The sequence below is a fragment of the Macrobrachium nipponense genome, chromosome 25, assembly GCF_015104395.2.
Source record: "Macrobrachium nipponense isolate FS-2020 chromosome 25, ASM1510439v2, whole genome shotgun sequence".
In the NCBI taxonomy this organism is placed as follows: domain Eukaryota; kingdom Metazoa; phylum Arthropoda; class Malacostraca; order Decapoda; family Palaemonidae; genus Macrobrachium; species Macrobrachium nipponense.
In genome coordinates, this window is record NC_087214.1 from 7,153,286 (window position 1) to 7,168,285 (window position 15,000).

At 36.5% G+C, this 15,000-nt stretch overlaps 2 long non-coding RNA genes across 2 annotated transcripts in view; both read right to left on the reverse strand.

Moving 5' to 3' along the window:
* Positions 1 to 7,165, reverse strand: part of LOC135199145 (uncharacterized) — an 11,474-nt gene extending 4,309 nt beyond the window's left edge. Inside the window, exons 1-2 of the long non-coding RNA XR_010310928.1 lie at positions 7,067 to 7,165; positions 5,390 to 5,526 (exon numbers count right to left, since the gene is read on the reverse strand). This is a non-coding gene — a long non-coding RNA (uncharacterized LOC135199145). The remainder of the gene's footprint in view (positions 1 to 5,389; positions 5,527 to 7,066) is intronic.
* Positions 1 to 15,000, reverse strand: part of LOC135199272 (uncharacterized) — a 652,345-nt gene that overhangs the window by 374,562 nt on the left and 262,783 nt on the right. The gene's annotated exons all lie outside the window — the stretch shown is intronic.

A 15,000-nucleotide genomic window follows, 5' to 3' on the forward strand; every position in this document is an offset into this window, starting at 1 on the left:
TCCCATTACGGTTAGACTGGGTAAAGGAAGGGGTAGATGGGTTCACCCCAAATACTTCTTCCAACAGAAATTGGATGTGAAATTCGACGTCACGAAACTTCAGAAGTGTTAACATACCTAGTGCTGCATTACCTCCTAAAGTCTAGTTAATAATAAAAAATAAAAAAAAAAATCCAGTAATTTGTAAATTTGTAGGTGTACATTTTGTAATATTTTGTAATACCTTACTTTAAGTAAATGACATGTAATATTTTTTCTAATAAAAGTTAAAATATATATATATAGGTACCCCTAACCTGTAGGTTTGGAATGGATTTACTTAGGTAATTTATAAAAAGGAGTAAGATTGGAATGGAATATAACCGCACAGGGTGCACTGTAGGCACTACTTCATAAAAAGGTAGATCTAGGGTACTTATCCGCGGCGGCCTAGACTATGGCAGTTGCGGTTTTTCTATGCAGTTTTACCTACTGAACAAGAATTCTAAGTAATATTTATTCGGACGACTGTAATTAACCTCCCAGGGGCCAGTACCAAACACGGCGAAATACATTGGACGCCCCAATCCCTAGTGGATGTCGTATCCGCGGTTACGTTCCTTGCAGTCCGTGCGGAGTGCTTCTGTAGAAATACCCATAAAAATTATTCCGAAACCTACAAAAAAATTGGAGGGGGATAATTACGATTTGAAAAGTAACAGTAGTTTGAAAATGGCCGGTCCGGCTTTTTGTTGTTACGATCACGAGGCTCAACCGCTTCTTTAGACTCCAACCACAACCTCCCACTTGTAATACTCACGGGTAAATATATATATATATATATATATATATATATATATATTATATATATATATATATATATATATATATATATATATATATATATATATATATATATATATAGATACGTTAAGTATGCTAAAAAATCACAGTAGATGCACGTGACTTCATTAAATGAGACGAAAGCGCTTGGATTTCTGACTATCATTTTCCTGTGGTATTCGCTTATATACGTAAGTATTTGGACGCCTTCCTTGTTCGTACCGCCATCGTCGAATTTTTTTTATTCTGAACGACCAATTTTGCGTCGGTAACGACCTCCAGCTGTCTCTGGTACAAGTCAGAGGTTTCTTCACGGCCAATGGGGCGACTGAGTTGAACTTTGAAGTGACGGAAGGAAGGAAACAGTTCAAAAAGATTGTTTACATCCGATAAGTCTTATGGAATGGAATATGAAATTTAGGCTTGAAGCCAAGCACTGGAATGTTAAGTCTTATCAGGTAGATTAATCTGGATGAATCAGCCAATCAGAACGAAGCACGAAAAGAAGCTCGATTGTGGTTGGCTGATTTCTGCAGCTTCTCACACACCCTCTATAGACAGACCGGGACTTGTTCGAAGTTTTACAATTGAATTTTAAAAGTTGGGAATCTAATAATAATAATAATCGCAACATGACCCAGATTAATTATGGAATCGAGAGAGAAAGAGAGAGAGAGAGAGAGAATGATATTGGAACCAAGTACCTTATGTGAGCACAGATCAGTCAATTTCTAGGCGGAGAAAAAGATTTGATTCTCTGTCTCTCTCTCTCTCGTACTCAAATATACCCTCTGTCTCAAGCACATACATAGATGCTCTCTCTCTCTCTCTCTCTGTAGATTTACCACAATAAAAAGTCTCTCGCTCTCATACGCAGTCTCAAAGCACATACACAAACGCACACGTTTTCTCTCTCTCTCCCCCTTTCAAACTTCAGTGCTTCTAAACACCAACCATATCATCCGCGTTCGTATCGTTGCACCGGATTCAAATTTACTATTTTAAAAATCTCAATGTCTCGCACACCGTCGAAATCAAGTATAAATTCTATCTACGATAGCATTGTCTAACTTCTGCCGACTTTGGTTAATTTTAGACGTTCAGTAACTTCCTTAAATGTTATTATTTATATATTAAGGAAATGTTCTTTGTCCTTCCAAGGTTTCGGAAGCGTATCACTCACTCACTGCAATGGCGGTTGGGCCAAGTCATCGTATGATCATAGCTAGGCTGAAGCTTCGCTGAATCAAAGTTTATTTCTTATAAATTTCACATTCGAATATATTACAGACTTCAATATATATATATATATATATATATATATATATATATATATATATATATATATATATATTTATTGCCAGTCGGAATCAGTTTGCGCATTATACCTAGACCGCAAATTTAATCCTTCCACCGTCCAATGGCGATATGCCATGGAGAATGTCCTCCGTCAGTGCACCTCAAGGGATCTACTGTAGGCAGTAAAAGTTCTTTGCAGCATCCCTTCTATCCAAACTGCAATCTCTAATTTCTTTTACTGTACTTCTATACATATTCTGTCTTCCACCTTGCCATCCACCCTCTCCTGACAATGGATTCATGCACACGCTTTCATACAAGTAAAGGACAAGAAGTCGAAAGGTCTGGCAGAAATCCATATTTTATATATATATATATATATATATATATATATATATATATAAAATATACACAAATATATACATACATACATACATACATACATACATATATATATATATATATAATATATATATATATATATATATATATATATATTCATACAGATAGACAGACATTTTTAGTACGTACACACAGACAGGGAAATCGGCTACAAATGAGCCTAGGATATTCAGTGGGAATATTATTATTATTATTATTAATTCAAAAGGACAACATATTCTACCCGAGTAGTTGAGGAGGGAAAAATAATTAAGGTACTTGAATACCAGTTGTGATTTTTGTGTCTTTCTGTTAACGTTTGAAAACGGGGGTGGGGGGCGCGGTATAGAGGTATTTTGGGGTTGTGTTACGTATTGTAAATACGTGATATGACGAAGTGCCAAGTATCTGGTTACTACACTTACCATTCATTAATCGCTATACTACACTTACCATTCATTAATCGCTACCTAACAACAGCCAGACACCTGAACCCTCATAACGACTGAATACTCTAAAGGCAATAGTGATCCCTTAACAACTTACCAGTAATGCAGAAAATCAGACTAAGTTCATCAAAACAGGTGTGAGGTAATCTTGTAAGTAATCAAATTAATCAAAGGGTATCACTTCATCAACAACTTTAAAAGTCTAAGTAGTTCCCTGATTTCAGAAGTCTAAGTACTTCCCTGGTTCTCACTCACTTCAAGTAAATTGAAGGAAAACAGATCAATTACTACTCTATGTTTCTACCTAAACTAATCATAACTAAATGCTGGTGTAAAATAAAGAAAACACTTATCAAAATTTTAAATACAAAAATTTATTATTGAACTCAAAATATAAGTGAAATCACAATATCAGGGAAAATTACAGTTACTTGAAAACAAAGCAAAGTTTAATTAATTCTCGAATCAATTAAGTAAAATTAAATCAAAGTTAATTTATCACAAAATTCAAGAAAACGAATTCAATCATAATTCAAAAGTGTTAGGCAATACTTAAATTTGGAAATTATTTCACAAGTGCTAAACAACAATAAAACTTGAAAAGAATTCTAAGTGCAAATTAATCCACAAGTGTTAAATTCAATTAAATGTGCAAATATTAAGTAATGAAAATAACTAAGTCAATTAAATTGTGAATATAAATGAAAACACAAAAAAATGTGGAAAATACCAAAATTGCAAAAAGTACTAATCACACAGAATATAAAATAAAAAGACACACTTCAATAAGTAAATGGATAAATGCACTTCAAATGAAACAAACACAAAACACAAAAATTTGCAATGAGTAAAAATGTAAATAGTTTCACTCAAACCATTGTAACTTAGTTATTAGTTCTCTAAACCATCGTAACCATTAGTTATTAGTTTTTACCAAACCATCGTAACCATTAGATATTAGTTATTAGTTCTCTAAACCATCGTAACCATTAGTTATTAGTTTTTACCAAACCATCGTAACCATTAGATATTAGTTTTCACCAAACCATCATAACCATTAGATATTAGTTGCAACTAATAAAAATATAACACACTTTACCATCTTGGTACACCAATTTTCTTTCTTTGCTGCAGCTTGTTTCACACTCATAAAAACAGGTGCCGTTACACGCAATGTTTGTTCAGATTCCACAAAAACACTAAATAATACTAAATAAACTCTAAGAAATTTCAAATACGAAAGCTAAAAGTTACGAGTGACCATTCAGTAAGTATGAAATCGTTACGTTAATATAATCTCAAGTATGTCGTGAGAGAGAGAGAGAGAGAGAGAGAGAGAGAGAGAGAGAGAGAGAGAGAGAGAGATGTCTGAACGGAACGCAGTTCTAAGATGTAATGAATATTCTTTTCCTTACGAAAGCTGGACAGTGGAGATGACACAAAACGTCGAAAAGTGATGCAACTTTACAGACGAACTGTGAAATCTGCACATGGTTTTGACAAAGACGAACGCGTATGAAACCAGTCAGTTCAACAAAGACACGTATTCAATCGAAACAGAGTCGAGCAAAAGTCCCTATCAGACGTGATGACAGAATTCCCAAAACACAACGAAGACCTCGATGTCTCTTATCAAACGTGTTGACAGGTTTTGAAAAACAACTCTAGCTTTGAACGGACAAAGATAATCTCTCTCTTTTTTCATACTACGTTATATATTCTTTTTATATTATGTTATGCGAAATCTGAACACACATTTAAAACATCCTAATTCTAAGCTAGCTAGGAATCTGAAAAAATGTTGCCAAACTCTACATAACATTTTATATAGTCTAAGAGGGGATATATGAGTTTTGAAAGTAGCAACATATAATATTAATATTAATATATATATATATATATATATATATATATATATATTATATATATATATATATATATATATATATATGTGTGTGTGTGTGTGTGTGTATAAATGTAGGCAATAAAAATTGAATGTGCTTAAAGAGAGAGAGAGAGAGAGAGAAATGTAGGCAATATAAACTTAATGTGCTTTGAGAGAGAAAGTCAGTCCGGGAGTACCTACGGAAGTGCAACAGTATTTTATTTTTCAACCCAGATTATTTGTACCCGATGCAATGTTTAGTTAGATCACGGGCATGCACTAAACACCGTTCACTTCAAAATAAAAAACTTGCGCAGAGGCCATTATAGTCCTCCCCTGGTATTTAACAATGGTTCTGGATTAAGAGAGGGGGGGGGGGGTCACAGATGGGGTTGTCAGAGAGAGAGTCATTATTTACAATATTGCTGAAGTACGCTTGTTCAATATACAAACGCTGGTGGCCAAAAACACCATTATATTGCATTGCCAAGAGAGAGAGAGAATTATAGATGTCGTGTTTTCCCCAAAAAAGTAGTACTTTAAAAACACTTACCTATGAGGAAAAAATGAATGATGAGACATCTTCTGTCTATGCGATGTCTCCTCTAAGGAGGATGGACTAATTAACAAGTCTCTGAGACATCCTCATCCTTGTAACTCTCCACTCGAGGCATCAGCAGCAGCAGCGCCCTAAAAAGAAAACAACTCAGATGAATAATGCGAAAAAGAGACACATTCAAATACACATAAATAAGAACAAACGCAATAAATACGAGGCTGGGTTATCATTAGAGAACAAACACACACACACACACACACAAAGCAGATTATTCAGAGAACAAAGGCTGTCAGTGCGGGAAGGCGGTGCTTACGATGACAAGTTAATTCAAAATTCGCTCTAACCGAACTTACAAGAACCGTCAAAGACGTAATAATGGAAATATACTATCAATAAAGATATAGAGACCAGTTGGAACCCGAGAGACTGCACTCAGGTCGGACAGGACAGGAGAGAGAGAGAGAGTAGAAACTCGAGGAGAAGGTGCTACGGAGCCCTTACTCCCCGAAGGCCTAATTGGTCGAAAATACCTCAAGAACTCTCGGGATAACGACCCTCTGGTGATCTCGGTTCTTCTGTAGCAATCCAGAAGAACTACATTTACTTTTTGCATTTTAACTTCGTGTCTCTGTGAATTATTATAAATAAATACACATCAGCCTAGCCTCCTTTCTTTCTCTCGCCGTCAGCGGGTGGGGGGGACGGTATTTGTAGACTTGGGAGGAGGTGGGGCGGGGGATGAATGAGGGAGGTTACATCATGGTTACGGTAAAGGGGAGGGGGAGGGGGTAGGAGGGAAAAGAGGTTGACAATCTCTTAGATTTGGCATATTTTATTTCTAACAGCGCTGCCGTTTCACATGTTCCATACGAATACGTTCTCCATCCTATGAATCATTTAATAATAATAATAATAATAATAATAGCAGTTATTTCAAATGGGAGAAGGAAATAGAAGATATAAATAATTATTAAGATGGGTATTAATTATCGTCGATGACTCAAATCGGAGACTAAGCTGTTATAAAATATAACGAAATGATTGTATCATAAGATGAATATTTGTAAAATTAGATATTTAATTTTTTTTAAGTTATGCATTGAGTATATGAAAAAAAATTGTAGAATATTGTTCTTAAATACATTATACTGTAATAGATATTTTGCACACTGGATATTTTGAGTAATGTCACGAAACACTAAAAGGGGGAACAATATTGGAGGAGGAGGTGGGTGGAGTTGGAGGAGGAGGAGGAGGGTGAAAGAGGAGGGTTGAGTTGGAAGAGGAGGAGGTGAAAGGAGACGGAAGAGGATGCAATGAAAATGGAGGAGGATGAAGCAATGACGATGAAGGAGGAGGAGAAGTGCACAGTCAAGAGGGAAAGGCTGGTAGGCTTACAGGAATAAGCGAAGTCAAATTAATAATCACGTTTCCTCCAAGAACAAAACAGGATCGAGGACAGACATATACGCTCTCTCTCTCTCTCTCTCTCTCTCTCTCTCCTATAACTAACCCTCCCCCTCCTACGATTCTCCGTCTGTAATATACAAAGCAGGATTAATGTCTCTCCTTAAACATCGGCCCAACCTCCTCCTATCCCCCCCGCTCCCCACGTAACAGTCATAACCATTGGCTACATCGCAACAGAACATAGAAGAAGGTTATATATACCTGGAGTTGCGATCACTATACCAGCACTACATAGTTCGGTGGTCTTCCACCAGGGCGGCGCTGCAAAGCCTTGCGGCCATTTGTAAAAATCTCCTACCTTGCAAATAGAACAGGGGATTAATGCGACTGAGAATTCTTTTTTATCGTTAATGTTTAATGAGTATGTGTTTAGCGGATTTTTAGGGTTTAGTAAGTGTTTAGTAAATGTTTATGAGAGGTAAGAGTTTAGTGAATGTTTATGAGAGGTAAGAGTTTAGTGAATGTAGCATAGTTTAGGGTTTAGCGAATGTATTGTGTGTAAGTATTCAATGAATGCTTACTCAGTGGTTAGGGTTTAGTGAATGTTATTATTGAATGTTTATTGTGTAAGTATTCAGTGAATGTTTAGTGAGTCGTTAGGATTTTAGTGAATGTTAGTGTGTAAGTATGGAGTGATGTCTTGTGAATGTTGGTCTTTAGTGAATGTTTAGTGTGTAAACATTCAGTGAATATTTACTCAGTGTTTAGGGTTTAGTGAATGTTATTGAATGTTTGTGTAAGTATTCAGCGAATGTATAAGGAGCCTTTAGGATTTTGGTGAATGTTTTGTCAATGTTAGTGAATGCTTAGTGTGTAAATATTCAGTGAATGTCTAATGAGTGGTTAGTGAATGTCTTGTGAATGTTGGTGTTTAGTGAAATTTTAGTGTGTAAGCATTCAGTGAGTGTGTAGGATTTAGTGTGTGTGTTTAGTGAGTGTTTGGGGTCATGAAGGTAGTTGTTTTAGTGTGTTAGTGTTCGGTAAATGTTTACTGTGTAAGTATTTGGTGAATTTTTAGTGAGTGTTTAGGGTTTAGTTAATGTTTTGTGAATGTTAGTGTTTAGCAAATGTTTAGTTTGCAAGCATTCAGTGAATGTTTAGTGAGTATTTAGCGAATGTTTGGTGATTGCTTACGGGTTAGTGAATGTTAGTGTTTAGTGTGTAAGTATTCAGTGAATGTTTAGTGTGCATAATCATTGAATGTTTAACGAGTGTTTAGATTTAGTTAATATTTTGTGAATGTTTGTGTCGTGAATGTTAGTGCTTAGTGAATGTTAAGTGTGCAAGTGTTTATTGAGTGTTTAGTGAATGTTAGTGTTGAGTGAAAATTTAGTGTGTAGGTGTTTATAGAGTGTTTAATGAGTGGATGGTCATTCACTGTTTAGTGTTTAATGAGTGTTTAGGGGGTTTAATGAGGAATTAATGAATGTTAAGTGAGTGTTTAGTGTATAAAGGAGTACTTAGTGTATAAATGAGTACTTAGTGAATGTTTAGTGTATAGTGAATGCTAAGGGATTGTTTAGGGTTTACATTAAACCCTAAACAATCACTTAGCATTCACTATACACTAAACATTCACTAAGTACAAAATAAACAAGTTTAGTGTTTTATGAGTGTTAAGTGTATAGTAACTGCCTAGTGAGTGTTTAGTGTTATTGAGTGTGAATTCAGTGTGATAAGTATGTGTGTTTAGTGGGTGTAAGTGCATTGTGAATGTTAGTGTTTAATGATTGTACATTACTGTTTAGTTAGTGCTCAGTGATTATATGCAAAGAAAGTCCTGTAATTTACAGGAACCAAGTGCTTAGGCCAACATATTTTTGTAAGGTAATTTTTCTCTCTGAAATTGGGTCCGGTAATAACAATAGTAATAATAATAATAATAATCATAACTAATAATATCAGTAACTCTCATAATGATAACAATAGCAGAAATAATAGTAGTAATGATAGTAATAAAATAATAATAGTAAAAAAGATAAAAATTATAGTAGCAAAAATAATAATAATAGTAATAAAGTATATTACTACGAGCTGGACCGAGATTCTTCATCGTCAGTTTTATTATGATTATAATTATTATGATTATTATTCCCAAATGCTATATTCAGCCAGTGTACATTCGGCGTCCATGAAGATAATATCCTCCTGCCTGGTATACGGGTAGTTTCACCTCTTTTCTCTCTCTCTCTCTCTCTCTCTCTTTCTATTCTCCAACAAGGCTTTTATTATTATTATTATTATTAATTACTATTCCTTCCTTTTGTCTCCTTTCCAATGGAAGGTTCCGAAGGGAACATTTATAATAATAATAATATTAATATCTGCGATGACACTAAACCGCCAGAATGCGAGGCATGGCGGGGAAGATGTGAAGTAGTACTATAGGCCTAGTGCTCCTCCTCTAACCAGTGACCCACAAGGCTTTAGATTTTCATATTCATTCCATTCTTGACCATTCGTGCCCCATCCTGAGTCAATATATATGATCATATTAATTAATCCATTGTTTTTTTTTTTTTCATTTTTTCAATCTAGGCTCTTAAAACCTTCAAGATTCTTGCCATTACGCCCAAGGAAAGCAGCTACTCTTGATATGCTTTAATCATCATTCAGTGAAACTTAATTCTAATAACAATATTTATTTATTTATTTATTAAGCCTAAAACCGACATGACGGAACACACACCTCTGAAAGCACATAGCGGGACCAAAGGAGTAGTCCTCGACGCTCACCCAAAGCCCCCCCAAACCTTCCCTCTTTGTGCAACAAGAATCAACCCGCCCATCTTCCCTTTTTATGCAACGAAAGCAATAAGAATCAATAAGCGCAGAAAACAAAATGCATAAAGACGTATAAATAACACTAAGTTTCTCTGCGATTACAGTTTTACTCTGGTTTATATTTCACGTCCTGACGCATCCGTCCAATATTTTATATCATTACTACTATAGTTATTAATGTTATATTAGTCTAGTTGCAGTTGCAAATCGCACTACAGTATACGAGACACCCTCACCCTCTCCCCCTCTAAAACACTGTCAGGCCTATATTAAATGTTGAAATTTATGCATATTATAATAAACTCCAGCAGATATGAAGTATATTTATTTATTATACATAATAATAATAAGAGTTCAGACGTGAATTATGTATATATATGTCTAAATGTAAGATTAGACGTCTATGACGATCTTCGACTTCTTTTCATCGGATTCAGATCTTAAATTAACGACATTTATTAAAACTTCTCCCATTATGTTGATTTAGTTTAGTTGTTTATCACTGACTGTTTAGACATAGGATATATCTCTCCCTATCTCTCTCATTATCACACACAGCTTGTCATTATAAATCAGCGTCTATCTGCCTGCTGTTCCATCCACGTGCTGTTGCCTGCACGCAGAGCAAGAGCCCGTTCAGCATATACTATAAGGCTATCTGGATCTATAAACTAAAGTCCACGTATTTTTCAGGCTGATGACTCGCTAGTCGACTGTTGAAGGTCGCAGATGGGGTGGGGGACATGACATAAGAATAAATAAAAAAAAAATATCGACTATTCAGATGTGGCAAGACCCGAATCTTGGGACGCAAACCTAGACCTATGACGACAGACCATTTCATATATCTGATGATTTACTTGTTCATGTAACGGGCTTTGGTATATTTATCTATATATATATATATATATATATATATATATATATATATATATATATATATATATATATATATATATATATATATATATATATAGATAGATAAATAGAGCAGTTATATAGTACGAATGTGAAAGTGACCTCTGGGTGAGTAATCTATGGAGCCAGCTGCTTTCAGGAGAGACGGATTAGTGGTATTAAAGAGAGAAATATCATAATGAATCATAAAAAGTTAAAGGAGAGAGAGAGAGAGAGAGAGAGAGAGAGAGAGAGAGAGAGAGAGAGAGAGACTCTCTCTCTCATTAGAATAATGCGTGAAAAAAGGTCTTCCTTCCTTCCTCCTTCCAACTTTTGAAATCCATCAACGGAAAATTGTTGCACTTAAACAATTATTGTAATTGTAAACGATAACATTGTTCGTAAGTTCCGAATTACAAAATATGTTTGTGACTTATACTAAAATGAATCGTGATTCACACGTTTACATTTTTTTAATGAAAAGCGAAGGAGAAATTGGTGGGGGAGGAGGAAGTGGTTGTGTGGTGGTGGTGGTGGTTTTGGTTCTGAATGCAAGCAGGCATAGTCAGTCTCTCTCACTCTCTGTGCATCAGTCTCTCGTCTCTCTCTCTCTCTCTCTCCCCCTCTTTGTTTCTTAGTGACACTCTCGCACTCTGTCTCATAGTGAGCACTCTCTCTGTATCAGTCTCTCTGGCTCTGTCTCGTAGTCACTTTCTCTTTCGCTCTCACTCTCTCAGTGACTCTCTCTCTCTCTCTCTCTCTCTCTCTCTCTCTCTCTCACTGTGAGGCCACACCAGACGCGGCAAGCGTTGAGGTTGCCAGCAAGAGGTTCCCGCGGCAGTTTGAATCATTGGGTATCTTATACAGGTGGCCACACAAGACTAGCGGGACGGCTCGACCCTCTGCAGACAGTTGCCGCCAAGCGATGTAACATGTTTTAAAATACCGCGGCGGTTTCCGGCGTCTTCTCCGAAAACAACCCCATTTTCTATATGATTATGGGCTATGTTACTTGAATGGCTGCTTCTCTTTATTGATTATATTGATCACTATGTTGTCAAGTTAGTTCCTTTATTAAGGCACTTTCATTTGTAACCTAAAAATTGTTTAAAGCATATTATCATTGTTAAATAACTGATATTAGCATAGAAACTTTTATGCATAAGCGATACATTTATTATCTGTTCAGTAACAATATCGAGTTAATTATTCCATATCTATAATGCATACTTATATTAGCAGTTATTTCAACACCTCTCATTTGTGTACTTTCAGACTGCGTTTATTGTTGTTCTCAATAACGAGTCAAGCAAATAGACCGAGTTCTCATATGGTCTAAATGCTTTCCCTGGGGATGAGTTCATTACTGAATTTAAAGTAAATATTTCAAAAGGACCACAATACATAAACAGACCCTCCAACTTGACATGGTCACTAACGTGCAGATGAACAGGTAATCAGTTGCCGAAGTGTCACCTGTTCAGTTGGTTGTATCTGATGGTAGTGGCTACATAAGAATCAATTAACTGGGGAGGTTTCGGTGGAGAGCTTCGTGGGATCCCCGTGATCCACTCCATAAAATTTCATTTTTTTTTTCATTTTTTTTTTTTTTTAAAGAAATGGAAGAAGTAGAATAGAACGAGTGGCCCCTAAATGTGCCCATCGGTGTCATGCATCCGACTCCACTCTCTACGTCAACTTAAAGGTGCCAACTATTATGCACTCAGCCACTCACAAATAAGCCTTGTCCAGCTGCATAGACTTGATAACTATACGAATTCTCAGTGCAGCAGCATCACCGATTTATGAAATATTCGTGGTACTTTGTACTTTCTTCATTAATGTTTACAATGAATGTACAAGCAAAACTGATTTTTCATTGTGTTACTTTCTTTGATGTAAAGTTTATCATTGAACTTTATTTTATATATCGGTAAATCGTTAATTTCAACATTGCAGCCAAATATTAATTTAGTTTTATTTAATTTGCAATTAATTATGTTTCCAATGTTTTTCTAAGTATCTTTAAAGAAGTAACCCTATATGCTAAATATAATAAGACGTTAAAATCCATATTTTCTTTTCACTTCCCTTACAGTAATAGCTTTAAGGGATTTTAACCTTTCACTTGTCCCAAAATTTACTGCCAATAAGGTTACTATTTCCTGAATGATAGTTCAGGAAAGATGGGTTGTCTATGGTGCGTCGTTGGTTTTATTTGTTTTGGGTCATACGTAGTCTACTGTCAAGTTTAACTCTTAGGTTTTCAATTAAAGGCAATTTCCTACCCAACCGCAACAATGACTTATTTGCACAGAAAGTATATCTTTGACCGCTGAGCGTGACGCGTGGGAGGTGGCGTTTCTGGTGTGGCCATGAGTCGTTTTAACTGTTCTCCCGCTCGAGTCTTGCACCTGCACCTCGACGCTTCCCGCGTCCGATGTGGCCTTCCTTACCCTTATGCTGGGGTCACACATTCACGTATCACGACGGCGTATGCCCACGTATGTGGATCTTGGGCATCATCGCGGTGAAATACCTTGAACAGTTGGTAAACAAGACACGGGCTACCGGACGTAAAGCCAGCGACGTAAATTGCGCCGCAAAATGTACGCGCAAAGTAAGCAAGGTCGGACGTCTACCTGGAACTTACGCCGATCAACTTCACGTCAAGACCACGCCCACCGTTGTGGGGCTGTGCTGTTGCCAGGGGTATGAGCACATTACTACAGTTTTTAATTTTATTTTTATTTTTATTCTGTTTGAATCCGACGAAAGACATCTACAACACAGCTGAATATTACAGTTGAAAATTATATGCACACAAAATCGAGATTTATTATCATTGAGAGAGAGAGAGAGAGAGAGAGAGAGAGAGAGAGAGAGAGATTTACCAAGATATATACTTTCTAATTGTACAACAAAAACATTTTCAGTAGACGCAATTAGAATAATGGTTGTAAATGAGCACATCACTGATTATATATACCCCATTTCTGAATGATATTTATAGCGATAACCAAGTAACCAGTCGACAAGGAATACAATACGTAGTTTTAGGAATTATGATTTATGAACGCTTTGGGAGCTCTTATATAAGATTAGCACTAGAATTGTCTTGCTTCGATTTTACCATTCAGACATACACTTAGACTTATAAAACTGTTGACTATGGGCTATTTATATTTAAGCGATATAGAATAACATCTAATAACTTATCAAACATTCTTAAAAATAAATAGGAATTCTACTATTCAAGATAATATTTTTTTGTTTTTTTAGATGTATATAGGAATTCCTCTTAGATATTTACATTATTTGTTACACCATTATTGTAAGACTGCTATTCAGAAGAAATAAATATCTTCGACACTTCATAATCTGAGAATACCGTGTTACCGGGAAAGTATTCGTGTGTGTGTGTGAAAGTTATTCTAGCAGATTATACTATACGTTTGCTGTCTACAAGTGAAGTCTTTTGTTATTTTTGGCCTAAGCAGTAAAGGTTATTTCAAAAAGGACTACTAGACATCCTAACAATTGTCTTCGTCAGAAATTTCCCCAGTATTTTTATATTCGTTATCCATTTCCCACTCGCCTTTTATTGAAACCTTGTCTCCATATTCTGAATCGTGATCAGCCACCTGAGACACAGAGAAACAGCCCCTGGGCTATGAAGCCATTAGTCCTGCTCCCACACAAATGGTTCGCACTGCATGGGTCCATATAAGTAGGTACTCGTCCAACCCGGGTATATTCATGGCCTAAAGGAAACCACCTTACCAATAAACACCAGGCCCCAACTCCTCTACTGTTCCGCGTTGCTAATCATAAATTAATTTCCTTACTGGAGCAGGTGTGACAGACGACGTATAGGCGGTAAATGCCGGAATCCTGTTGACGAAAATGACCCGGTTGTTGATTTCTGGTTGAGATTTGTGTACCGGAACGCTGGAATACTACCTTGGAATAGAGCCTGGGATTACCCTGTATCCCTCTGACAGATTCCAATTCATTGTTTGATTGATGATAGCGGTCAAAAGTCAGGAGAAAGTGGAAATCGTATTAGGAGCCAGTGCTAAAGGATTATTCCAAAATCCGCCATCGTCAATGAAAGAAATAACTGAGACCGTCAGGTCTTGGGATAATCCTGTGGCCATATTTTCAAGTTGATTTTCCAACAGATGACCCGAAGGCGCCGACCCTGACCTTTTATACCACGCTACAGCGTTGCCATGTCGTACAGGGTTGTAAATGTGTGAATCGGTTTCGCCGTAGGCTGCAGCGCAATTAGGAGGCCCACGTGCTTCGCGGCGGAAAGAAAACAACGACGGCGAACAATGCAGGTGACCCTAGCGCCTACCCCGCAGCAGTCACCGTGGGTCCCACGTGCAATGCCTGGAGCTACGTCAGGAGACATTTTGCGTGACCACCCGACGACTTGTTTTGAACAT